The sequence below is a fragment of the Euprymna scolopes genome, chromosome 23 (genome assembly GCF_053919585.1).
Source record: "Euprymna scolopes isolate OS-2025 chromosome 23, ASM5391958v1, whole genome shotgun sequence".
Classification (NCBI taxonomy): domain Eukaryota; kingdom Metazoa; phylum Mollusca; class Cephalopoda; order Sepiida; family Sepiolidae; genus Euprymna; species Euprymna scolopes.
In genome coordinates, this window is record NC_136504.1 from 67,495,105 (window position 1) to 67,503,573 (window position 8,469).

The window sequence follows — 8,469 nt, forward strand, 5'->3', positions numbered from 1 at the left end:
GGCCACTCAAGGATAAGGGTTAAAGAGTGTACAGTAGAAATTGGACAATATAGTAATCATTAGTAATGAAAATTTGGTAAATTTGATAACTTATATGGAACGGCTCATCAAGAACTTATTTACGTTAGACTTGAAGACAACCATATTGTAGTCAGCCAGAAAGCAGGAAAACGGAAGACAATTCCACAAGCGTGCAGTTCTAAGAAAGAAGCTTTGTTCATGGAATCTACGTTTAGGTTTAGGCACAGATAAAGAGTGGGGGGAATTATTGATAGTGTTTACAGCTAGACGAGTGTTTCTTGTGAAAGTTTGAAGAGGGGGGACCATAGATTGAAGCTCAGTCGAACACTTTCCATGAAAATAACGATACATCAGAGACAAACTCGCAACATCTCTTCTGTGAGATAGAGGTTGCAGCGAAGAGAAAAGGACATCTCCTACGAGGCCACAAAGTCTATTTTGAACTCTATCAAGGCAGGACAAGTCTTTTCTAGCAGCTCCTGCCCAGATGTGGCAACAGTATTCCATCGGACATACCTGGCTCTTATATAGATAGAGAATAGCACCAGCAGTGAGATATTTACTGGATCGATAGAAAGATCCCACCATTTTTCCAGCGTCCTTGGCAACAGATTTGATGTACGTGTTCCATTTAAGATCAGGAGTAATGGTCAAGCCGAGAAGCTTGTCAAAACTTGAGGCCTCCTGAAGACGAGAGCCATTCATTTCAATTGATGACAGATGTGGATTAGAATGTTGATGATGTAAAGAGAGAAGCTTGGTTTTAGATGCATTAAAAGTAACCAGCCACTCCTTTCCCCATTGTACTACGTGCTCAAGATCAGAGGAGAGAGAATCGGAGAGAACTTGGTCGTTTACTGTCTTAGATGTGCTACCATAAATGGTAGTGTCGTCAGCATAAATGTCTACAAATGATGTAAGGATGTGATTTGGAAGATCATTAATGTAGATCAGGAAAAGAGTTGGGCCCAGGATGGACCCCTGAGGGACACCGGCATTAATACTGTGAGCTTCTGATTTTTGCCCCTCAACTACTACTCTTATGAATCTATCAGAAAGAAATGATTTAATAATTGAGAAGACTTTTCCAGCTATACCATAGCTAGCGATCTTATGAAGTAAACCTTTATGCCATACCCTATCAAAGGCTTTAGATATGTCAAGAGCAATTGCCCTAGAAAGATTGCCACCGTCGAGAGATTTGCTAATCCTATGCGATATAACTGTAAGCACATCTGCTGTAGATCTAGCAGAACGGAAACCATATTGAGTGTCACTAAGAAGGTTATTTTTGTTGAGATGGTTGATTACTTCTGTATTTAACACAGATTCTAGCAACTTACTCATGACGCACAGGAGACTTATTGGCCTGTACTGAGAGGGGGATGAGCGATCACCTGAATTCTTAAATACAGGGCATACTGATTAAATTTTCCAGGGAGATGGGAAACTATTCTCCTTAAGACAACGTTTAAACAGTTTTGTAAGTATGGGCGTTAGTTCAGGTTGAAGTTTTTTGAGTACTATAATTGGAATACCGTCAGGGCCAGTTGCTTTACTGGAATCAAGGTTTTTGATTAGCTTGGCAACATCACGTACAGATACACGTATATCACATAGCGTGTTTTCTGATACAGGAGGAAATATTGGGGGTTGGCGGCCTTGGTCGCAAAGGGTAGAATTAGCTGCAAAGTTCTTGACAAAGAGTTTGGCTTTGTCTGATGCTGACGAGATTACCTCAGGTCCATTGATAATAGTTGGGATGGAGCACACGCTTCTGTTCAGGATTCTGTTTGCTATTTGCCAAAACTGGTGGGAACCAAGCCGCTGCTCAGCTATTTTGGACTTAACAGATTGAGCATACAACTCTCTTGCATTCTTTATTACTTTCTTACAATGGTTGCTGGCAGTCCTGAAAGCGGCTTTAGTTTCCATACATCTATTACGTTTGAAGCAGTGGAAAAAGTGATTTCTGTGCGCAATGGCAGCAGCACATTCTGGAGAGAACCATGGCTGGCTGTTAGGTTTTTGCTGAAACTTTTTAGAGGGTATGAAACGGTCAATACCTACAATTAACCATTCCGTCAGGTCTAATACTATAGAGGATACATCCTTTTTAAACATGGAATGCAGAGGTAGATCAGATATAAATGTACGGAAGCTATCCCAGTCAGCCTTAGTGTATCGATATACTGTACGATGGAGAGGTACGTCTGGGGACTTATTACATTTCATTTTTATCTTAATTGATACAACAGAGTGGTCGGAAGCTCCAAGAGGCGACAGAACAGAAACTGAACATAGTTCAGGGCAAGTTGTGAGAAAAAGGTCTAGTAGGCTCGCATACTGGCCGTCATTGTTGGGCACACGGGTGGGTTCCTGAACAATCTGAGTGAGGTCATAGGCAATGGAGAAATCATGACAGAACCTCCCCTCATCATCGGTCTTGTTTGAGTGGGTCAACCATTCGACGTTGTGAACATTGAAGTCTCCACATACGTGAATGTTAGCTGAAGGATAAGCAGATAGGACTTGGTCAATTTTCTCAGATATGCTTTGAAAGATAGTAACTCCGCTGTTGTGGGGGCGATAGAGAGTAAATATAAATGCAGTAGTGTGAGCTAAAGCAACCCGGAAGCACATATAGGGTAAGTTAGGATCTTCCCTGGAGATGTCCCTACCACATGGAAAGCTATCTTTAATATAGGCACATATTCCATGCCCATGGCGATCTTGAGGGTCAGATTTAGAAGTTAAGTTAGAGTATCCTGTAATTGCAAACTCTTCTAGGGAAATAGCCTGTCCAATGCCAGTTTCACTTAAAAATAAAAGGTCTGGTTTAGTCTCTTGTAATTGGGTTTCAACCTCTGGAAGGTTAGAACGTAGACCCCTGATGTTGGAGAAGGAGACATGGTAGTAGGGGTCTACGTTGGAAGTTGGAGAACCGGGTTTAATTGTGTATTTTTTCTTGAAACTTGTCATGATGAAATTTTGGAATTTGTGGACTAGGTCGTCAGATTTACTTAGAGCAGGACAGAGAGGGGAAACTAAGAGAGAAAAAGAAACGAAGAATTTTTTTTTTTTTTTGTAGCTAATGATAAGGTAAAGCCGTAACAATTGCCCACTAGTATGGCATCGAGAGGCCCCACTAGAAGCTACTGCATGGTCCAGAATCCATTCACCAAATGGCAATACAGCAGCCCCAGTACTTTGCACCTGCTGATAGGACAGCCTCCTTAGTGGTTAATCCAAGGTTCGGGTCCCTGACTATCAGGCGGATAACGTCAGCCCAGACAAAACGTTTACCTCCAGCACCCTTACTAGTGACATGGCTACAAGGATAGACATAGAAACAGAAAATTTCCAACATCTCTGCCAACTGTTCGCACAAAATACTGCCAACCTAGAAAACAGCTTTTTCTTCTCCCTTTGACAGAAAAATCACTCATTAAAAAATGAGGACTGAGGGACAAAAAAGAAGAAGCGAGAGTAACAGGAGCTGCCGATAATGCATCCACAATGCGTTTTCTACTCTCCATTAAAAAAAAAAAAAAAAAAAAAAACTTAAGTATTCTACTTAATAAAAGTCCGATAGACGTGTTTAAGGGAACGTATGGTGATAGATTCCCCTCTCACAAACTAAAAATGAGTACAATTACGTAATCTATTTTTGCAAACTGGATATAATTTTCGTGTTTTTATTCAATTTAACATGTTTATTCAGCTCGAAAAGCATACAGTGTTTAGCGATGTATTGGAAATTTCAAGATGGCGGCCGATTCTGTCTTTAACACGGTAATTTTGGAAAAAGGTGTAACAAATAATAAACTAGACAAAATACTGTTAGAAATTCGCTCAATATATGTTACCGTGACATAACTTGACATATATTCGGTGGTTTTTAATAGTATTTTGTCTAGTTTATTATTTATAACACCTTTTCTCGAACTTACCGTGTTAAAGACAGAATCGGCCGCCATTTTGAATTTTCCAATTCATCGGTAAACACTGTATGCTTTTCGAGCTGAATAAACATGCTAAATTGAATAAAAACACGAAAATTATATCCAGTTTGGTAGAAAAGTAACTTATCTTGCCTTTGATAACATTTATTTGTTATATATTTGTTTTTTGACAACTTTTTCGAATCTATGTGTACAAACCCAATTTTTATATAGTAAATGTTTTAGTTTTTAAATGGCGCTCGCCCAATTTAGACAATTATATTTCTTTTTCATTTTCTGCTTTTTAATAAAAGAAATATACATATACGTTTCATGAAAATCTTTCCCGTTTTCATTAATTTAATCGAAACATTTCCAATTAAACAATTACGGATATATGTTCTCTAACTTTATTTACTTTTTTTCATAGTTCTTTCCGGAAGTAATTAATATCTAGTTTAATTGTTTTTGTTATTTATTTATTACTTCAGCCATAGTTTAAAATACTGATTTCTCCCTCGGATTTTAACGACAGGTGCGCGAAAAAAAATGGCGTCTCCATTTTCGTCGATAAACTGTAGAAGTACCCCAATATTTTCCAATTGAATGGAAAAAAAGTGAATAATTTTTTAGTAAATTAATATTTTTTCCTCATCCAAAAATGAAATGACTCTGCAATATGAGACATGGTAAAAAAAAAAAAAAAATGATAAATCATTCAAACAAACGCACATGGTAAGAGAAAACGGCTTGGTACAGATAGAATTTTCAAGTATCCTTTTTTTTTTTTTTAAATTAAACTGTTAGGTAAAAGTTCAGAATCGTTAATCCCCCCCCCCCACCAGATCCTATGTTGAAAGTTATAACAAGTTTCATGGTACACGTAAAATAGAATAATAAAAATAGAAATGCCGAAATAGAAACTCGATAAAAAAAAAAAATTAAAAAAAAAAAAAAAAAAAGATGGGCTGCAAGACAAATCCAAGGACGATAACTCACTTTATTGGTGTTCTTTGAAGTAGAAAGTTGTAAATAATGGAAGTACGATTTAAAAAATAGCGCGGATATTAGCACAATACACAGTGATCCGCCGCGCTATTTTTTAAATCGTACTTCCACGTTTAATTAAAGTTATATATTTTTATTATTCAATTGTAAGGTTAAAGTACAGAATAGGTACAAAACATCCTCCCCCTCCCCATGTTAAGAATGGCTTTTTAAATAACGTTATTATTTCAGCACGAATCACCGTCTGCATAAGTACCGAAATAATTTACGTGACTGAAATAGGAATTAATCAAACGCTTATTTTTTTTTTTTACAAAAGACAAACCGAAATGGTTTTAACTTTTTAAACACTTGTTCGTTGCTGTTGCTAATAATGAAAGTAAACTTAACATCGCAATGTTACTTAATGGAATTTCAAATCGATTTTATTAGCTACCCATATCATTTTTACATCTTGAAATTAGTTTTGTTTTAATACTCAGATTATTCGGGTATGCACGTTTTCAGCATCCCTATTTTTTATATTTTATTATTTTTCTTTTTAGACATATTCTATGCAATTATTATATTTGTAGTTTTTTAATTAAACTGCTTTTAATGATGTCATAAAATAAAACATTCATACAGATTGGGTTATATTGAAGTTTTTAATTGTCACTAACAACATTATCTTCAAATCAGTTATAGTCTTATAACAATTCAAAAGATTCAATGCAAACTTTTATAAGAGGAAGTTATTTTATTTATATCTTTTTTTCAGCAAGCATCCTTTCCTGAAAGAAAGTTAATTTATGACGCTCAAAACGTATGCAACTTGAGAATTGGATTCATAATGCGAAAGTTGTTAAATGGAAGTCATCGAAAAGTGGCATTGATTTTCGACTCAAGTTTATATATTACATATACATTTGTAGATTAAAACATCGTGTTAGAATCTCATGTGGAAACGGCACTAAGTTTAAACCTTGTATAACTTAGCGGAAACATGTAAAAGCCCCCCCCCACCCCACCCCAAAGAAAAACATACAATTGATCGCAGTTTTGAGACATTCCAGTCTTTTAGAGCAGTTAACCAATTCTTTCTTTGTGGGAGGCGGGTAGGTTTTCAGGCGATCAGGCGTGGTTTTACGACTTTGTCACTCGGACTTGGGGTTAGTGGCAAAAAAAAAAAAAATGGCTGAAAAGGTAGAATGACTGAAAAGGAATGACTTTGAAACGAGATCGTTTTAATGATCCTGAACCCTCACTCCAAATTCTAAACAAATTTGTTTTTCTTCTTTCTACTAAATTTTTCAGGATGTTCATATGTAATCGTATGAGATAAAAAATAAAATGAAAAAAGGGTACTTATGCACTTATGTTACTGTGCGGAAATAACGTTATTATTTATAAAGTCATTCTTAATATGGGAGCACCTTAAAGGATATTGTAAAACTTGAATTTAAGGGTTTTTATTACTGTACACAGATTCGAAAAAAGCTATCAAAAAACAAATATATAACAAATAAATGTTATCGAAGGCAAGCTAAGTTACTTTTCTACCTAACTGGATACTTTTCTAGTGTTTTTATTTAATGTAACATGTTTATTCAGCTCGAAAAACAGTGTTTCGTTTCACTGTTTACCGTCACCGATGTATTGGAAAATTAAAAATGGCGCCCGACTCTCTCTCTTTGACACGGTAAGTTTGGAAAAAAGAGTTAATAAAAAAAACTAGACAAAATACTGTTAGAAACTCACTCATGTTACCGTGACATATTTGGTGAATTTTTAACAGTATTTTGTATATTTTGGTGCTGACTGCTGCAGTGCAGTGCTGACTGCTGCTACTGCTGCTGCACTATTTTTTAAATCGTATTTCCAAGTTTAATTAAAGTTTTATGTTTTTTATTCAATTGTAAGGTTAAAGTACAGAATAAGTACAAAACACCCTCCCATGTTAAGAATGGCTTTTTAAATAACGTTATTATTTCAGCACGGATCAATAAGTGCAAAGTGCACTGGTACCTATATTTTTTATTTCTTTTTCGAGCTGAATAAACATGTTACATTAAATAACACTAGAAAATTATCCAGTTAGGTAGAAAAGTAACATATTTTGCCTTTGCTAACATTTATTTGTTATATATTTGTTTTTTGACAAATTTTTCGAATCTGTGTAATACAAATCAGAATAGATTTTGTTTCCTTTGTGCCTATGTGTGTCTTTCGCCTCTACTTTTACTATCATTAATCGAAAATTTATTGAAATAAAAAAAATGCAATAGTTTAAAATGAAAGTAACTTCAAAATAAAAATTGAAATTAAATTAAATCCATCAGTATCGATCTCCGTAAATTTCCCCCAACAGTTGAATATATATATATATATATATATATATATATATATCGTGACCCTTTGAAATTTAAAATAAACTTGGAAGCCTTTAAACTGCCGACAAGCTGGCTCCAAAATTCTTTGCAGGTATTGAAATTTTGAGAAGCTATTTATGTCGAATAATTTTATCAATACATAATAACGATACCTTAACAATATTAGTTATACTTTTAGTAAAATTTGATAATTTAATGGTTAAGCGACAATAATATTAAATTAAGCGGGTTTATTTAAATTGTTAAAGAAACCAAATTAAACTTTGAAAATCATATTTAAAAAGACCGTCACACAAAAAGTAAAATGTCTACCGGGTAACGCCGGATATGTGAAATTAGTTTTAGATTAAAAAAGCAAACAAAAAAAGCAAACTCATGTCCGAATCTCGTGGTTATGGCAAAAATTGAACCCGCTAACGTATTGCTTTTTAAATTTACTGTCCATTTTTAAAGATCTAGAAGAAAATAATGGGTAAAAATGTTTCAGAAATGTATCAAGATGATTAGGGTTCAATAACGAATTTATAATACGTACCACTAGAAGAAAATATAAAACTTCAAAAAGGCTAATATATTTTAACGCGTTATAAATCCAAGTGTGCCGCCATTTTCCTCACTAGCGCGGTCTAACGGTCAAACGCCGAAGTAAAGGAAAAAAAGACACTCTTATGAAGGGAGAAAACTCTTAACATTTTAACTATTTATTCGTAATTAAATACAAAATGTTTTGTTTTGTCTTTTTAATTCAACTCAATAACAAATAATTAAAAAAAAAAACAGAAAAGTTTTTATTAATGTACGTACTCGTCACAGAACGAAAATGTCACATCCCAAAATTCACGTAAATTGATTGATCAACTTGTAGCGGCCGTGATATACGGCCGGAACAAATTTCCACAGGAACATTTTCATAGCAATCACCGATTTCAACGCCCACGCGTATGAAAAACGCGCGACCACACAACGTTGTGATGTGACCACCTGCACACATGAAATAAATGAACTATGTTATGTTTCTTTAACATCACTATGTAGCCTTCGGGTCAAGATCAAAGTGTAGTATCTGAATGTGAGGGGCTTGAGGTCATCGGGCCGGGCGGCTCGCCTCCGGCACAACCTCTTGT

At 35.2% G+C, this 8,469-nt stretch overlaps 1 protein-coding gene across 2 annotated transcripts in view; it reads right to left on the minus strand.

Moving 5' to 3' along the window:
• The window catches only part of LOC145245972 (nuclear pore complex protein Nup155-like), a 141,041-nt gene extending 133,034 nt beyond the window's left edge, over nucleotides 1-8,007 (minus strand). For both annotated transcript variants that reach the window (XM_080107761.1, XM_080107759.1), the window contains exon 1: nucleotides 7,881-8,007. The gene's annotated coding sequence lies outside the window, so the exon portion shown is untranslated. The remainder of the gene's footprint in view (nucleotides 1-7,880) is intronic.
• Nucleotides 8,008-8,469: the final 462 nt, after the last annotated feature.